Here is an 18205-nt window from a genome sequence, read left to right as displayed (position 1 = left end):
CATGCTGTTGCGCTTCCTCAACTTTCAATGTATTCAGCTACGAAGTTGGCGAGATACTAAGATTTAATTGTTGTTCGAGCTTCATATCTTAAATCAAACTCGGATAATTCTATAGCCCATTACAACATCCTTCCTGCTAGGTCTGTCTTTTGCAAAATGTGTTTCATTGGTTGGTTGGTACGGACCTTTATAGCGTGAGTCTGGAAATAAGGTTAGAGTCTTTGAGAAGTGAGGACAAAAGCATATGCAAACTTTTCTATCTTTTGATAGTTTAGTTCTACTCCTTGTAATGCTTTGCTGACGAAGTAGACAGGTTACTGTCCATTCTCATCTTCTATGATCAAGGCCGAAGCTATAACTCAGCTCGCTACTACCAGGTAGAGAATGAGCTATTCTCTTGATATGGGTCGGGTAAGTATAAGGGGGTTGATGCAGAAAGGCCTTGTAGTCTTGAAAGACTTGCTCACATTCTCGGGTCCATTCAAATTGCTTTACCTTTTTGAGAATTCAGTATAGGGGTAGTGATTTCAATGCTGATTCTGCTTGGAATCTGGATAGAGCTACCAACCTTCCATTTAGTTATTGAACTTCTTTGATGGAAGTTGGGCTCTTTATGTCTAGTACGGCTCTGCACTTGTCTGGGTTTACTTCTGTTCCTCTTTGAGTTAGAATTAAGCGTAAGAATTTTCCCGCCTCTATTGAAAATATGCATTTTGAGGAGTTTAGCCTCATCCTATGCTTTCTTATTGTAGAGAATACCTCAGAGAGATCGGACAAGAGTGCTGAGTCACCTTTGGTTTTAACAAGCATATCATCCACATACACTTCCATAAGTTTCCCTGTGTGAGGGAAAAATACTTTGTTCATTAGTCACTAGTACGTAGCGCCGACATTTTTTAATCCAAAAGACATTACTACTGTTCATACCCTAGGTCGAGCTGTTCGACCCAGGATGTTTACGACAAGTCGACGGACCTCTTCAGGTCAGGACTATCCGACCTCTTCTTCAAGAGGTCGGCCAAATCGCCAGGAAAAGCCCAGAAAAGGGCCCAACAGAGGAATACGACCCAAAATCCTAAGGCAACCCAAGCCTATAGAGATAAGGGTGGTACACTGACAAACCCCAATTTGACGGTTTGTTTTGTATTGAATTTAGAGCATCTTGATAGCCTTTTGTCACATTTAGCCTAGGAATAGCATGATTTTGTTATCTCTCCCGTATTTGTGCCTAAGTGTAAAAACATGCTTTTTAAAGCCTTATTTTGATGAATTCTAGTTCTTCTTTGATTCCATAAGATGCCTTGATGTGTTTGTTAGTAATCTCAGGATGTAATAGGCTAAGCATGGATCAGAAGAAGCAAGGAAGGAAGCATGCAAGTGGAGAGAAGCACAAAAAGCCAAAGAATTGATCTCGACCAAGCACGCGTACGCGCACAAGGCGCTCGCGCGCACATCGCAGAATTAGCCAGGGACGCGCACGCGTACCGTGCGCGCACGCGTCGTAGTCCGCACGTGATTCTTTTATTGCAACACGTGCCTGGCGATTTTGGAAGGTTTCAACAACCAACTTTGGCGCCAAAATGCATATAAGAGCCAAGGATTGAAGGGGATTGATACACATTCACATCCATAGGCTAATTCTAGATCATTAGATAGATAGTTTTAGTTAGTTACATTGGTAGAGAGAGAAACTCCAACTTCTCTCTAGGATTCATCCTCATTTTCTCAATTCTCAACCATTCCTTGGTGAGATCTATTGCCACTCTCAATTTACTTTGTTCAAGATTGTAGATCATCTTCTCCAATCTCAATTAGTGTTTGTAATTGTTCAATTCTTGTAGATCTTAGAATTAGCTTTGTTGTTTTGGATTCTATTGATTCATTAAAGATCTCATTTTCATTGTTGTTCATTGTTGATTGTTGTTAATCTCTTGTGTTGAATTGCTTTAGTTCTAAATCTCTTCTCAATTTTACTATGTCTTTCATTCTTGCTCTCCAAGTGTTTGAGAAAATGCCAACTTTAGATATGGAGTAGCATTCCCTCACTTGGCCTAGTGGTTGAGTCATTGGAGACACTTGAATAATGGATGTCAATTGTTGATTAAGAATTGAGGATTGCTAATTGACTTAGAGTGCACTAAAGCTAGACTTCCCTAGGGTAAGACTAGGACTTGTGACTTGAGTTAATTACTTTTACTTGACTTTCCTCTATAATTAGGGGTTAACTAAGTGAAGCAACACTCCTTTGTTATCACAATTGAAGGAAGCTATAGTGATGGGACTTCCAATGTTCAACCTTGGCCAAGGCTTTTAATATTGATTGATTGTTGTTTTCTTTTATTCACACTTTTATGCCACACTCTTCAAACCACAAAAAGACCACTTAACCAATACATGCATCCTTGTAGCATTCCTAGGGAAGAACGACTCGGGACTAATACTCTCGATTATAGATTGTAGATTTGTTTGATGATGGATTTTGCGTCGGTTTAGACTATACTACGATTGACTACTTAATAATTTCTATACCGGGAAAAATCCATTTGTCATACCCTTAAAAGATAAGATGACTTCACCTGAAGATAAGATAAGATAAGATAAGATAACTATCTTATCTCCAGAAAGGTCACTCCTCATCATTATAAATACATTGGAGCATACACCCAGGTATAACTCATACTCTGATTCTACTAAAAACTTGCTTATTACCCTTGCTAACTTAAGCATCGGAGTCCCTTGCAGGTACCACCACCCTCCGGTGACAAAGGATCAGCACCATCACCAAGTCCAACTAGTCGAACACGACGGCTCCAGCCTCCGTCATCAAGTCAGACACAACAGCTTTGACCAGTACAGAAGATCTCGTCTGAGATCGACCTACAGTTTCAGATAACCCTCGGAACATTGGCGCCGTTGTCGGGGACCTGGAAGTCATCCCACCATCATGGTAGACAACCTAAACGATGACCACAACTCTGATGTGGAGAACAGAACACCACATAAGAACGTGGAGGTTACACTAGATGATACTTCTCAACCTAACAAAGACAAGGACTCCCCAAGCACGCGACCCATGGAAGCACTTCAAGATCGCCTAAAATAACTCGAAAAAGAGGTCGAATATCAGCGGGAAGCCGAGAAAGACCTACGAAGGGAAGTTAGGCGACGCCGCGAATTAGAAGACAAGCTCCAAAAGCTCGAAGCTGATATCAAAACTAGAATTACTCGATCCAGTCACGAGGATAATTCCCGCAAGGACCAAGACCTATTCACTAAAGAGATCATGAAGGCCAAAATCCGAAAAAGCTTCAAACCTCCCGATATGACTTTATATGATGGCACATCAGACCCCAGCCATCATCTCAGCAACTTCCGAAGCAGAACGTATCTCACCAATGCCTCAGACGCAACTCGGTGCAAAGCTTTCCCGACCACCTTAACAAAGGCAGCAATTAAGTAGTTCGACAATCTGCGCCCCAGGTCCATCTCAAACTTTGACGACTTAGCCAAAAAGTTTCTAGCCAGATTTTCCATCCAGAAGGACAAAACTAAACACGCCCCAAGTCTACTAGGGATCAGGCAAGGAGATCCGGAAAGTCTTCGTAGCTACATGGAAAGATTCAACAAAGCATGTCTGGACATTCAGAGTCTGCCAACCGAAGCAGCCATTATGGATCTCATCAATGGCCTACGAGAGGGACCTTTTAGTCAATCCATATCAAAAAACATCCCACATCTCTGAATGAAGTACAAGAACGAGCAGAAAAATACATCAACATGGAGGAAAACTCTCGACTAGGAGAAACCCCAAAATCTGGATTCTCCAACTCCTCCCGAGATAAAGACAAAGATTCCAAGAAAAAAGATGATTCACATGGAGAGAAGATTAAGAAATACCACAATTACATCCCTCTCCAGGTGTCTCTTGTGGAAGTTTACAGAGAAGTATGCAACACAGAGAAGATTCCACCACCCCGTCCACTTAAAAGCAAAAAGGGAGGAGGAAATCGGACGGAATATTGTGAATACCATCGGATCTATAGACATCTCACCAATGAGTGCTTTGACTTGAAGAATGTCATAGAGAAATTAGTAAGGGAGGGAAGACTAGATCGGTACCTAGCCAGTAAGACAAATGAGCCCAGAAAGAGAAGAAGAGATGAAGAGGTTAGCCGCTCAGAACGACCACCTCGTACCCCAGAGAGGCATGTTCACATGATACATAGGGGATGCGCGGGAGGAGAAATCTCTAAATCTTCACGTAAAAGACACCTCAAAGAAGTATACCACGTCAGGGGAGGAGAAGAGGCACCCGACCTCCATACTATCACCTTTACTAAAGAGGACGCAGTTGGCATCATCTCGGGACATGACGATCCTATGGTCATCACTATCATGTTGGCCAATGCTAATTTACATCGACACTGGTGGACCAAGGAAGCTCAGCCGTCATTTTATTCAAGACAGCCTTCGACAAACTCGGCTTAGAAGAAAAAGAGCTCAGAGCATATCCGGACAGCTTATTTAGACTCAGAGACACCCCAATCCAACCACTTGGTTACATCTCGCTACACACAACCTTTGAAAAAGGGAATTGGTCTAGGACCCTCAACATAGACTACATAGTGGTCGACGTGAACTCAGCCTACAATGCCTTAATAGGTCGGACAACTCTAAACCAGCTCGGAGCAGTAGTCTCAACTCCACATCTATGCATGAAGTTCCTAACTGTAGAAGGGATCGCTACGATAAAAGGAGACCAGAAGACGGCCCGCCGCTGTTACAACAAAAGTCTAAACCTCAGAGGCAAAGGAGAAGAAATCCACACCATCGAACTCGAAGGAGTTTGAGGCCGAGAAAAGTTCTGTCCAAGACCAGAAGGCGAGATAGAAAAAATCCAGATTGGAGATGTCACGGACAAAACAACCAACGTTGGCGCAATCCTTAAAGAAGATATAAAAAAGTCCCTCATACAGTTCTTAAAGGATAACGTCGATCTCTTCGCATGGAAAATCGTAGACATGTCGGGCATAAACCTCAAGCTAATATGCCACAAACTGGCATTATATCCAGGGTCTCGGCGAGTACAGCAAAGGCGTAGAAAGCTCGGACCAGAAAGATCCCAAGCTGTCGAAGAATAGGTACAAGCCCTACTGGAGACAGGATTCATCAGGGAGGTCAAATACCCATTATGGCTAGCCAACGTGGTCTTAGTGAAAAAATCAAATGAGAAGTGGCGGATGTGCACCGACTACACTGATCTCAACAAAGCCTACCCAAAAGATCCCTATCCTCTCCCAAATATCGACGCTCTGGTGGATGCCTCCTCCAGTTACAAGTACCTCTCATTTATGGACGCTTATTCAGGATACAATCAAATCCCAATGTATCCGCCTGATCAAGAAAAAACTTCATTTTTAACTCCCAAAGCAAACTACTGTTACATCGTCATGCCCTTCGGACTCAAAAACGCAGGAGCTACCTACCAAAGGTTAATGAACAAAGTCTTCGTAGAACACATCGGAAAACTAATAGAGGTATATGTAGATGACATGTTAGTGAAAACATAAAGCGATGAGTCGCTGCTGTCTGACCTCGCCCAAGTATTCAATACCATAAGAAAGCATGGCATGCGACTTAATCTTGCAAAGTGCACCTTCGTAGTAGAGGCTAGCAAGTGCTTGGGTTTTATGCTCACACAAAGAGGAATTGAGGCAAACCCAGATAAATGCCAAGCTATACTCGACATGAAGAGTCCGACATGTGTTAAAGAGGTACAACAACTCAATGAAAGATTGGCGGCCTTGTCCAGATTCCTAGCGGGATCAGCAATAAGATCCCTCCCCTTCTACGCCACCCTACGGAAGGGAAAGAGGTTTGAATGGACGGCGGAGTGCGAGCAAGCCTTCCAAGATTTCAAAAGATTCCTAGGACAACCACCTATTCTAACCCAGCCACGGGAAGGAGAACTGCTTGTATTGTACCTCGCGGTAGGAAATCGGGCAGTAGCTTCGGCACTGATCCAAGAAGATGACAGTGGACAACAACCTATATACTTCATCAGCAAAGCACTACAAGGGTCCGAACTGAACTATCAAAAAATAGAAAAATTTGCCTATACTCTCATACTAACATCTTGACGACTTCGCCCATATTTCCAAGCTCACACCATCAGGATTCGGACCAACCAGCCCATAAAAAGCATTTTATAGAAAACAGACTTAGCAGGAAGAATCTTGCAATGGGCAATCGAGTTGTCTGAATTCGACCTTCAGTATGAAGCTCGGATAGCCATCAAATCATAGTATCTGGCCGACTTCATTGCAGAGTTTACGGACACCCCAAAAATCCCTACAAAATGAAATCTCTACGTAGATGGTTCCTCAAACAAAACTGGAAGTGGCGCAGGCGTGATAATAGAGAGCGATCAGGGAACACAAATCGAACTTTCACTCAAATTCGGGTTCCCTGCTTCAAACAACCAGGCTGAATATGAGGCACTACTAGCTGGTTTGAAGCTGGCTAAGGAGGTTGGAGCTCAAAAGCTTATCATCTTCAGCGACTCACAGGCAGTCACCTCACATATAACAAGGAACTACCAAGCCAAGGATCCCACCATAAAAAAGTACTTGGACAAAATCAGGGAACAGCTCGGACAAATTGGGGAATATGAGGTCTGCCACATACATGGGAACAAAATGCTCGAGCTGATGCACTCTCAAAACTAGCCAGCACCAAACCAGGGGGCAACAATAGAAGCCTCATCCAGGAAATATTGTAGAACCCGTCATTCTCGGAAGAAGAAAAGGTCCTAGCCATAACAGGTCTGGATCAAGGATGGATGACTCCCATAATTAACTACCTCAAACAGAAACTCTCCCTACAGATGAGAAGGAGGCAAAGAGGTTAAAACGGGAGGCACAATACTACACCATCATAAACAATACTCTATATAAGAGAGGGATTTCAACACCACTATTAAAATGTGTGCCGACTTCCAACACAAAGAAAGTTTTAGAAGAAGTACATAGTGGCATCTGTGGTAACCACCTCAGAGTACAGGCTCTTACCAAAAAAGTACTCCGTGCCGGATTCTATTAGCTGACTCTACAAAAGAAGCAACAAAATTCGTAAAGACATGTCTACCATGTTAGAAACATGCGAACTTTCACATCGCCCTACCAGAGGAACTTATCAGCGTAACCTCACCCTTGCCTTTCGCAAAATGGGGACTCGACCTTCTCGATCCCTTTCCTCAAGGATCTGGACAAGTCAAATTCCTCATCGTGGGGGTAGACTATTTTACAAAATGGATTGAGGTGGAACCCCTAGCTAACGCCACTACTCAAAGAAGTCAAAAATTCCTATATAGAAACATTGTCACAAGGTTTAGGGTTCCATACTCCATCACCATAGACAATGGCACTCAATTTACAGATGCAGGCTTCAGAAAATTGGTAGTCGATCTGAACATAAAACACCAATTCACATCCGTAGAACACCCCCAGGCCAACAGACAAGCAATAGCTATTAACAAAGTCATATTAGCTGGGTTAAAATGGAGATTACAAGATGCAAAGGGAGCCTGGGATGAAGAGCTCCCGCAAGTCCTATGGGCATATCGGACAACTCCATACTCCACCACAAAGGAATCACCTTTCTGATTAGCTTACGGAATGGAGGCAATGATCCCAGTGGAGGTCGAAGAAGGATCACCCAGAGTGATCCACTACAGTGAAGAGGCCAACCCCCAACTTCAAAGGGAAGAACTCGACCTACTTCCAGAAATCCGAGAAAGAGCTCGGATCAGGGAAGAAGCAGTAAAACATCGAATGGCTTCAAGATATAATCAAAAGGTAGTGCCGTGAGGTTTTACTGAAAATGACCTCGTCCTAATCCGGAATGACATCAGAACAACTCGACCTGGAGAAGGAAAGCTGGCAGCAAACTGGAAGGGACCCTACCGAGTCATAGAAATACTCGAAAAAGGCTACTACAAGCTATCCGAACTCGAAGGGCGAGAGCTCCCAAGGCATGGCACACCTGTAACTTAAAAAGGTACTACAGTTAGGAGATAGAAAAGGATCTTAGGATGAGGTGCACTCATTTTCCTTAAAAAGGGTTTTTAACGAGGCACCAAGCCAAGATCCATGAAATACCTAACATATAGAGCTAGAACTCCCACATGTATATATTTACATATTTTCTTTTCGAATAAAGTTTTTTCAGATTTTCTACAAATCCTTTATCAAGACGCATTAATCTAAAAACGCAAAATTTCATCACCCGATTATAAAGCTACAGATCGGCAAAAGTGAAAACTAAATTCACTGTCCGATCTTGATAAAGACCAACAAAAATGAAAACCAAATTCATCAAAAGGAAACCAAGCGAGGATCAAACCCAATTTCTACAAAATTGGTAAAGATGAAAAGCAACAAAATAGATTAAATGCAAGAAGTTATTGAAAGTGACCCATAGGAAAGGACCTGACGAGGTCTTAATAAAAATGGGTTGCTAAAAAATAACTTAAAAGACGGACCGACATGAAGAAGTCGGACCAGTCGACCACAAATAACCAAAGTTATAAAAAGTAAATTCCTGGAAAGAGGCCTGGCCAGCCCTAAAAAAAGAGAATTACTAAAAATAACTTAGAAGGGACCGACATGACTAAGTCGGCTTCCCACAAAAAATTTATAAAAAGTAATCCATAAAATAGACCTGACCCAGGTCCAAAGAAAATGGATTACTAAAAATAACTTAGAAGGGACCGACATGGCTAAGTCGGCCTTCCACAAAAAAGTTATAAAAAGTAATCCATAAAAGAGACTTGACCCAAGTCCAAAGAAAATGGATTAGTAAAAATAACTTAGAAGGGACTGACATGACTAAGTCGGCCTCCCACAAAAAAGTTATAAAAAGTAATCCATAAAAGAGACCTGACCCAGGTCCAAAGAAAATGGATTACTAAAAATAACTTAGAAGGGACCGACATGACGAAGTCGGCCTCCCACAAAAAAGTTATAAAAAGTAATCCATAAAAGAGACCTGACCCAGGTCCAAAGAAAATGGATTACTAAAAATAACTTAGGAGGGACCGACATGATGAAGTCGGCCTCCCACAAAGTACAATAAGTTATACAGTAATCCACATAAAAAGACTTGACAAAGGCCCAAACAAAAGGATTACTGGAGATAACTTCCAAAAGATCGAAATGAAGACAGAAGGCAATCAAAAGAGATCGAAACGCAAGGTTCCAACACCCTGAAGATGCTTGACAAATATTAAAGCAAAGTAATAGACAAACAGAAACAAAGTGGCTATAATAAACAAAGACCTAAGAGGCCACCTGAAGTCGACCCCAAAAGGCCTGCAAAGCTACCTTGATTTTTCAAAATAAAGTTGCTAAAAAAGTAACTAGAAAGTATCCAGAAGTCAGAACCATACAACTACAAAATAAAAAGAGTTTAAAGCCCACAAGCTGGGCTATACACAAATACACCAAGAAACAATCATAGAGGATCCAAAGACTCCCCAGTTGTAGCATCCCGGGGTGAAGGAGGACGAGTCTGAAGAAGAATCGCATCAACCATCCCATCATTCCGGTTCAGAATCTGGACATCTGGATCAGACTCAGGCTGAGCAACCTCAGCTGCCTGAACTGAAGAGGGTGGCGCAATAGAGGCTTTGGTAGCAGGAACAGGAGGAGGGCCGACTTCATCATCATCAGGGTCATCTGGGACTATCTTAGCATATTTTACAATGTTGTCCAAGCTGAAAAGAGTAAGGTCAAGATCGGGCACAAGAACTCGAACTTGATCCCTTAGATTCTCATAAGTAGCATTTACACTACCCACAAGATGACCCTAGAGCTCAGCATAATCAGCTCGGGCAGGCTCCAACTCCTCCCTCAGACCCATCATCTCCCTGTAAGTTGTAACATAGCTATCCTTATGCTTCAAAGCCATATCTTCAGACAACTTGGCAGAAGCCGCCAAAGCAACTGCCCGAGTCTTCTCCCCCTTCAATTCTTTCTCCAACTTGGCCACTTTCACCTCAAGCTCCTCCTTCAAATCTTTAATCCGATCAAATTCTGACTTGGCCTCCTCTATAAAGGCCTTTGTAGCATGGATAGGAAGATCTTGAGCGGCCCAGTATAAAGCTACTCCCATGTGTTGCAGTTTAATGCCACTCCGGGTGATAAAATCCAAATGATGTAGAATGGATACATCATCAGTAGGCATGACACCATAAGGAGTAATTTGCTAATCAGCGAACCCGACAGCATCAAAGTCGGGAGCATCTAGATTAAAAGGCTCGACAGTCCGGGGTCTTTTTCGAGGAAGAACGATAGTAGGAGAAGAAGTAGCAGCAAAGGTCTGGGAGGATTAACTAAATGGACCTGAGGTATTGGGATCACCCTCCTCGGCCCAGTAGAACTCGAGATCGGTCTCTTAGGAGGAACTTGAAAAGATCCCTCCCCTGCAGCCTTGGCCGAAATATTCTGCGTAGTAGTAGCCTTCCTCGCCTTTTTAAAGGCTTTCATGGAATCATTGGTCTTGGCCATCTCTGAAAAAATATTTCAAAACAAGTTATAAAATTGGAGGAAAAGAAGTAAAAACAAACAAAATATAACAAAAGAAGTCGGTCACTACCCAGTTCGGCTCGGACAAGAGATGGGGAGGTTCCCCCCGAATATCCTCCAACACAGTTACAAAGGCCTGCTCGACCTCATCAAGCATCTCCTATGAGTATCGAGACACTACAACATTCTTTTGCCAACACAAAGGGAAGACGGGTTCACCATTCACCTCTAAGAAAAAAGGTCGAGCTCCCTCAACAGCTCGAACTTTGAAAAAGTAGTTCTTAAAGTTCCTAAAGGACTCATCATACATGGAAAAGACTTTGTGCCCTTGGGCAGACCTGAAAGAAACCCAAAAAGCTTTCTTTTTGGTAGTCCCAGGCTTGGTCAGAACAAAGAGATATAGAAAGAGAGTTTGAGAAGGTGTGACATCTAATTCTTGGCAGAGCAGCTGAAAGATCTTGATAAAACCCCAAGAGTTCGAATGGAGCTGGGATGGAGCAACGTTACACGACCACAACAAGTCAGTCTCAAAAGAAGTAAAAGGGAAAGTAATATTTAGCTGGCTGAAAAAATAGTCATAGGCATAAAAGAAGGGACGTTCCCCCTGAACCAAGGACGGAAAATAAACAATCTCATCAGAATCAGGTGCTACAAGCTCATAATCTTTCTCTTGGGTACGATTACTACAAACCCTATGATGTTTTCTCAGCTCTGCACAGAACTCAGCATCTACCACAGAGACACACATCAACACGAGGGAGTCCATCCAGTCGGACATACCTTCAGGAATCTTGGAAGACGTCTCAACAATATTTTTGCGAGAAGACATGGCCAACTAGTCCTACAGCAAGAAAAAGAAAATGGATTACTAACCAAAACAGCTCGGGCGACATGAAAACATCTCGGACAACATGACTTCGAGCATACAAATAGTAAAAGGAAAACCCCAAGACGCACACCAAGGTCCAGGGGCATCCTTTGGAGGTAGTGACAGAGTAAGGGCTCAGAAAAAATCGACAAGGCTAACATCCCAACAAAACTCTCAGCAAAGAAAATAACCCTCTTCCAACAAGCAACATCCCGAGAAGAAAAAGATGAAAATCAAAGCAAACTCATAAGAAAATCGTCGTCTCTTGCAAAATCTATCAACAAAACTATCAACAGGGCGAAAGTCATCAAAGGAACAACCTTTTTCAAAACGGCAGTTCAGAAAACCTCAGAAAATTAAAAATACGATCAGAAAGCTGTGACAACATGCGAAGCCCTAAAAGCACCAAACTACCAGGAAATCCACCCAAGAACATACACAAGGTTGAAAGAAAACCAGAAAACATGCATCGCAGTGATAACCAAGCATAGTAATACAAAAAGGTTCAAGCTTTCTAACATAAACTCAAGTAAAATTGAAACATTACCCAGAATAAAACAATGCAAGCACAAGGAAAGAATGAGAAAGGAGTAAAAGAAACAGAAAGAAGAACCAACCTGAAAGAAAGTGCTGGAGAAGCGAGAAACGAAGGGGAGAAAATCCAAAAATTGCCTTGTAAACGGAGGAAGCTCCAGTAAACCATCAATGACGCCACGAAGAGAAGCACAAAAAAGGCTCAGGCAAAGACAGAAAAATAAAGAAAGAGGGAGTTACGGCGAGTGGAAGAGAGATTGTAATAAGCAAGGAGAAAAGAAATAGAAGCGAAAGGTTTTTTGAAAAGATTTCAAAGTAAGAAAAGGAAATGGCAAAGGAAGGAGTTAATGGGTTTTTAAAACCCTCGCACGTTCCCAAGAAAATGTAAAACGCGCGCTACAAGAGGAAACGTTACACATTTAAAGCTACTTAAAGAAAGTTCCACAAACAGACCCAACAAAAATGCTCGAGTCCGGCTTCCCCAAAAGAAATAAAAAATTCGACTTCAAAAGAAAGACCGAGCTCGAGCAGGGATACTATTCATACCCTAGGTCGAGCTGTTCAACCCGGGATTTTTACGACAAGTCGACGGACCTCTTCAGGTCAGGAATATCCAACCTCTTCTTCAAGAGGTCGGCCAAATCGCCAGGAAAAGCCTAGAAAAGGGCCCACCAGAGGAATACGACCCAAAATCCTAAAGCAGCCCAAGCCTATAGAGATAAGGGCGGTACCCTTAAAAGATAAGATGACTTCACCTGAAGATAAGATAAGATAAGATAAGATAAGATAAACATCTTATCTTCAGAAAGGTCACTCCTCATCATTATAAATACACTAGAGCACCCAGGTATAACTCATACTCTGATTCTACTAAAAATCTGCTTAATACCCTTGCTAACTTAAGCATCGGAGTCCCTTACAGGTACCACCACCCTCCAGTGATGAAGGATCAGCACCATCACCAAGTCCAACCAGTCGGACACGACGGCTCCAGCCTCCGTCATCAAGTCAGACACAACAGCTCCGACCAGTACAGAAGATCTCGTCTGAGATCGACCTACAGTTTTAGGTAACCCTCGGAACAACTACATAATAATAGTTAGCCTTTGGAGTGATGAATGAAGTCTTCTCTTGGTTCGGTTTGTACATCAGGATTTGGTTATATCCCGAGTAAGCATCCATGAAGGATAGGTATTGATAACCTGAGGCTGAATCGACTAGAGCGTCGATACTTGGAAGGGGATAGGGATCCTTAGGACAAGATTTATTGAGGTCGGTGTAATCTACACACATCCTCCACTTTCCATTCTGTTTCTTCAGTAGGACCACATTCACTAGCTAAAGTGGGTACTTTACCTCACTTATGAATTTGGCTTCTAATAGGGCTTGCACTTGTTCCTCCACGACCCGTGTCCTTTTCGGTCTAAGTTTTTGACATTTTTGTTGAATAGGTCGGGAACCTTGTGATGCCAGGGCATCTAGGCCAGTTTCACTGACCTTTTCTTTACTATTTTAAGGTAGTTTAATGCATTTTCTTAGTGAATAAGGCAAGTTTTGGATGAAAATACACTTACACCTTGATTCAAGCAACTATTGTGAATTTCACATGATTTCATGAGGTTTTTGCTAGAATTGAATGATAAATTGATGATGCATAATCTCATGACTTTGGCTAGAGCTTTGATGCAATTTATTTGCTTGATTTCAAGACAAAGGAAGCAAGGAAGAACCACGTTAGTACTCACGTTAATCTAGTTAACGTGACCACTAACGTTGAATGGTAAATAGCTTGCAACGTTAAGGAGAAAAATGATCACCAATAACGCCCGCAAAGCCATCATAAGCCCACGTTAATTGCCACGTTAACTAAGTTAACGTGGTAGTTAACGTGGAGGCAAAAGAAAGCTCCAACGTTAGTGGAAAACGTGAACACCACTAACGTTCCAAGATTTGGCAATGAGCCACGTTAAGAGTCACGTTAACTTAGTTAACGTGAACTCTAACGTGGAAGAGAGGAACAATGCCAACGTTAGTGACACTTACCTTTGTCACTAACGTTGGATCAACTAGCATTGCCCACGTTAGTGGTCACATTAAGACCACTAACGTGAAAGTTAACATAGAGCTGAGATTGATGAGCCAACATTAGTGACACTCACATTTGTCACTAACGTTGGAAGATGGCATTACTACCACGTTAACTTAGTTAACGTGAGCCCTAACGTGGAGAGTAGGGGCACTTTGAGCGTTAGTGACAAAGGTAAGTGTCACTAATGCTCTCGAAGGTGAGGCATAGCCACGTTAAGAGCCACGTTAGTTATACTAACGTGAACTCTAACGTAGGGACAAAGGGCATAAGGCAACGTTAATGGGAAAGGTGAGTCCCAATAACGCTTGCGAAGGGTTATAAGCCAACGTTATTGGGAAAGGTGAGTCCTAATAACGCTAGCGAAGATTTACAAAGCAACGTTAGTGGTCACGTTAGTGCCACTAACGTTGGAGTTAACGTAGGCTATATGGGGTTGGAACGTTAGTGAAAAGTGTGATTGCCATTAACGTTCTCGAACCCACAATGTCACTTAACGTTAACTTCACTAACGCCCATGCCTAATTCATACTTCTCTGCAAGCTGGGCCCACTAAAGATTGGAACTGCTTCAACTCAAGATCCAAAGCCCACATCCAAGACTTGAAGAACTCACCAGAGGATCAAGAGGAGTAGTATATATAGGAGTAGTTTTGAACTATAGAGAAGCTTGGCACTTTGGAGAACTACTCTCTGTATATTTACTTTTCTGCACTTTTAGCTTGGATGTATTATTTTCTGCCATTTTTCATTTCTAGAGCTATGAACAACTAAACCCCTTTCATTGGGTTAGGGAGCTCTGTTGTAATTTGATGGATCAATTATAGTTTTCATTCTCTTCTTCTTTCTTCTCTTTTGATTTACTAGAAAGCTTTTGATCTTAATTCATTTGGTTAGTTGTCTTGGAAAAGAAACTCTCCATAATTGGATCTCCTCTGAGCCTTGGAAAAGGGACGAGGAGATCATGCTAGAAATGCTTTCTCATGTTGGACCAAATTGGGGTCTGGGCGGATATAGTGACATGTAATCCTCCCAACACTTTGATTTGGAAATACATGTGGTATAATCAGTGACCATACTTCATCTCTTCCCATGAGCAATTAATTCAAGGAATTGGGCAATTGTTCAAGCTTAGAGAGATTGGATTACCAAGGAATTGGAATCTAATCACCTAAGATTGCCAAGGAGATCAATAGATGCATTGATTGAGGAAGAGATGAAAATGAACTTGATCCGGAGAATACATCTCATGAGCCCAATGAATTCCCCATTTCTAATCTTACCCATTCTCTTTATTTTCTGTTATTTATTTTCATGCTCATTACCCCAAATCCCCATTTAAGATTCTGCACTTTAATTTCTGCTATTTACTTTTCTGTCATTTAATTTTCTGTAATTCTCAAACTACACTCTGTTTAGCTCAACTAGCATACTCTTCTAACTAAATTTGCTTGACCAATCAATCCCTGTGGGATTCGACCTCACTCTATTATGAGTTTTTACTTGACGACAAATTCGGTATACTTGCCGAAGGGAAATTTGTTGAGAGACAAGTTTTCGTGCATCAAGTTTATGGCGCCGTTGCTGGGGATTGATTTTGTATCAACAATGATTAAGTTGGAAGCTCACTAGATTGAGCATTTTTCCCTTATTTGTTTACTTTATTCAGTCATTTATTTTCACTTTGTTTAACTTCTTCCTCATCCTCTATACCCTCTCTATTTTTCTTTCTTTCTTTGTTATTATCTACAATTCTGCTCACTAACCCACTAACTGTTTGATAATTTGCATCACTCACACTAACAATCACTCTAACAAGAATAACCTTTTCATTTTATCTTTTGCTGCGTGTTTTGTTAGTTGTATGACAGGGAGAAGAGGGGGAACCTCAACTTCCTTCGATTCAAAACCTGAGAGAACCTTCTGGAGATTAAGGAGGGAAGCAAGAAGGAAAGGAGTTGTTGGTGCTGAGGATGAGGAAAAGTACTTTGAACCCAACATGGAAGAGAACTTGAAAAACAATCATGAAGAAGAAGTTCACAACCATGCTAGAGAAGGCCCTGCAAATCATGCTGGGCAAGAAAGGAGAGTTCTAGGCTCCTACATCAATCCAAATCCAGGAAACTGTGGAAGTAGCATCCAGAAGCCCACCATACATGCCAACAACTTTGAACTAAAACCCTAGCTCATCACCCTTGTTCAGAATAACTGCTCATTTGGAGGAAGTGCTCAAGAAGACCCCAATCAACATCTAACCACCTTCCTGAGAATTTGTGACACTGTGAAGTCTAATGGAGTCCACCCGGATGTATATAGGCTGATGTTGTTCCCTTTTTCACTCAGGGACAAGGCATCCAAGTGGCTCGAATCCTTTCCAAAGGAGAGCTTGACAAATTGGGAAGATGTGGTGAACAAATTTTTGGCAAGATTCTACTCTCCTCAAAGAATTAACAGGCTGAGAGCTGAGGTGCAGACTTTTAGGCAACAAGATGGTGAGACTCTCTATGAGGCATGTGAGAGGTTTAAGGACTTAACAAGAAGATGCCCACCAGATATGTTCAATGAATGGGTTCAACTTCACATTTTCTATGAAGGTCTTTCCTATGAGTCAAAGAAGGTTGTAGATCATTCATCAGGGGGCTCTCTAAACAAGAAGAAAACCATTGAAGAAGCCATAGATGTCATTGAAACAATAGCTGAGAATGACTACTTCTATGCCTCTGAAAGAAGTAACACTCGAGGAGTAATAGAGCTGAACCACATGGATGCATTGCTAGCTCAAAATAAGATGATCACCAAGCAGCTAGCAGATCTCACCAAGAAGGTGGAGGAAAACCAAGTTGCAGCAGTCATCACTTCATCACCAACTCAAGAAGGAGTGAATATAGGATAAGAAGGTGACTGGGAACAAGTCAACTATGTTGGAAACTCACCTAGACAAATCCATGACCCATACTCCAAAACCTACAACTCTGGATAGAGAAATCACCCCAACTTTGGTTGGAGAAATCAACAAGACCAAGGTCAAGACCAGAGACGCCACAATCTCAACTCCAATAACAATGCAACTCACTAACATACCTTACAGAGACCCTATCAACAACCACCTAACCACCCTTCTCAATCACTTAATCTCAACCACCATCACTAACAGAGGATAGATTTTCAAAAATTGAGACTCTACTTGAAGATTTATGTAGAGAAGTCCAAGACAACAAGGTGTTCAAGGAAGAAGTGCGAGCCAATATCAAAAACCAAGGAGAAAACATCAAGAGACTGGAGTCCCAAGTAGGGTATCTATCTCAACAAATTCCCAAACCCACTGATGGTTTCCCTAGTGACACAGAGAAGAACCCAAGAGGAGAAACAAAGAAAGTAAGGTGGGAAGAGTGTAAGATGATCACCACAAGTGATGAGAGGAGTATGAATGAAGTAGAACACCTCCAAAACAATCAAAAAGGAAACCAGGAAGAAATGAGCCATGCACCTCAACCCACACTCAAGGAAGAGCTGAAAAAGAAGGAGACACTTAACCCATATGCACCCTTTCCCCAAAGGCTTAAAGGTGGTGTAGCAGGGAGAATGTATTCAAGATTCCTAGACATGTTTTCATCTCTTGATGTAAATATACCATTTATTAAAGCCCTCCAGCAAATGCCTTTCTACATAAAGTATATAAAGAAGCTGTTAGCCAGAAAGAGTTCATTGAAAGGTGGACAAACAATAAAGATGAATAGGGATTGCAGTGCTCTCATTCAACCAGGGCCACCCACAAAGAGGAAGGATCCAGGGAGTTTTCATATTCCCTGTGCCATAGGAGAAACAATGATTGATAAAGGACTCTGTGACCTGGGAGCGAGCATCAACTTAATGCCTCTATCCCTCATGAAAAATCTTCAAATCAATGAGCTAACACCCACAGATGTAATTATTAAGTTGGCTGACAAAACTTAAAAACAGGCAATAGGAGTGGTTGAGAATGTGCTAGTGAAGGTTGGGAACTACTTCCTCCCCACAGACTTTGTTATCCTGGAAATGGATGAGAATCCTATTTACCCCATCATTATGGGAAGGCCATTCTTAGCCACAGCCAGAGCACTCATAGATGTGGAACGAGGAGAGCTAGTGTTGA

General features: G+C 42.0%; 1 non-coding gene across 1 annotated transcript; it reads right to left on the bottom strand.

The window, feature by feature from the left end:
* Window positions 1–16525: 16525 nt before the first annotated feature.
* LOC130972042 (small nucleolar RNA R71) lies at window positions 16526–16632 on the bottom strand. The gene has a single exon (XR_009083244.1). It is a non-coding gene; the product is annotated as a small nucleolar RNA R71 (small nucleolar RNA).
* Between the last annotated feature and the right edge of the window lie 1573 nt (window positions 16633–18205).

This window comes from Arachis stenosperma, chromosome 3 (assembly GCF_014773155.1).
Source record: "Arachis stenosperma cultivar V10309 chromosome 3, arast.V10309.gnm1.PFL2, whole genome shotgun sequence".
In the NCBI taxonomy this organism is placed as follows: Eukaryota; Viridiplantae; Streptophyta; class Magnoliopsida; order Fabales; family Fabaceae; genus Arachis; species Arachis stenosperma.
The sequence above is the reverse complement of the archived record's forward strand: the minus strand, read 5'-3'. Positions and strand labels throughout refer to the sequence as shown.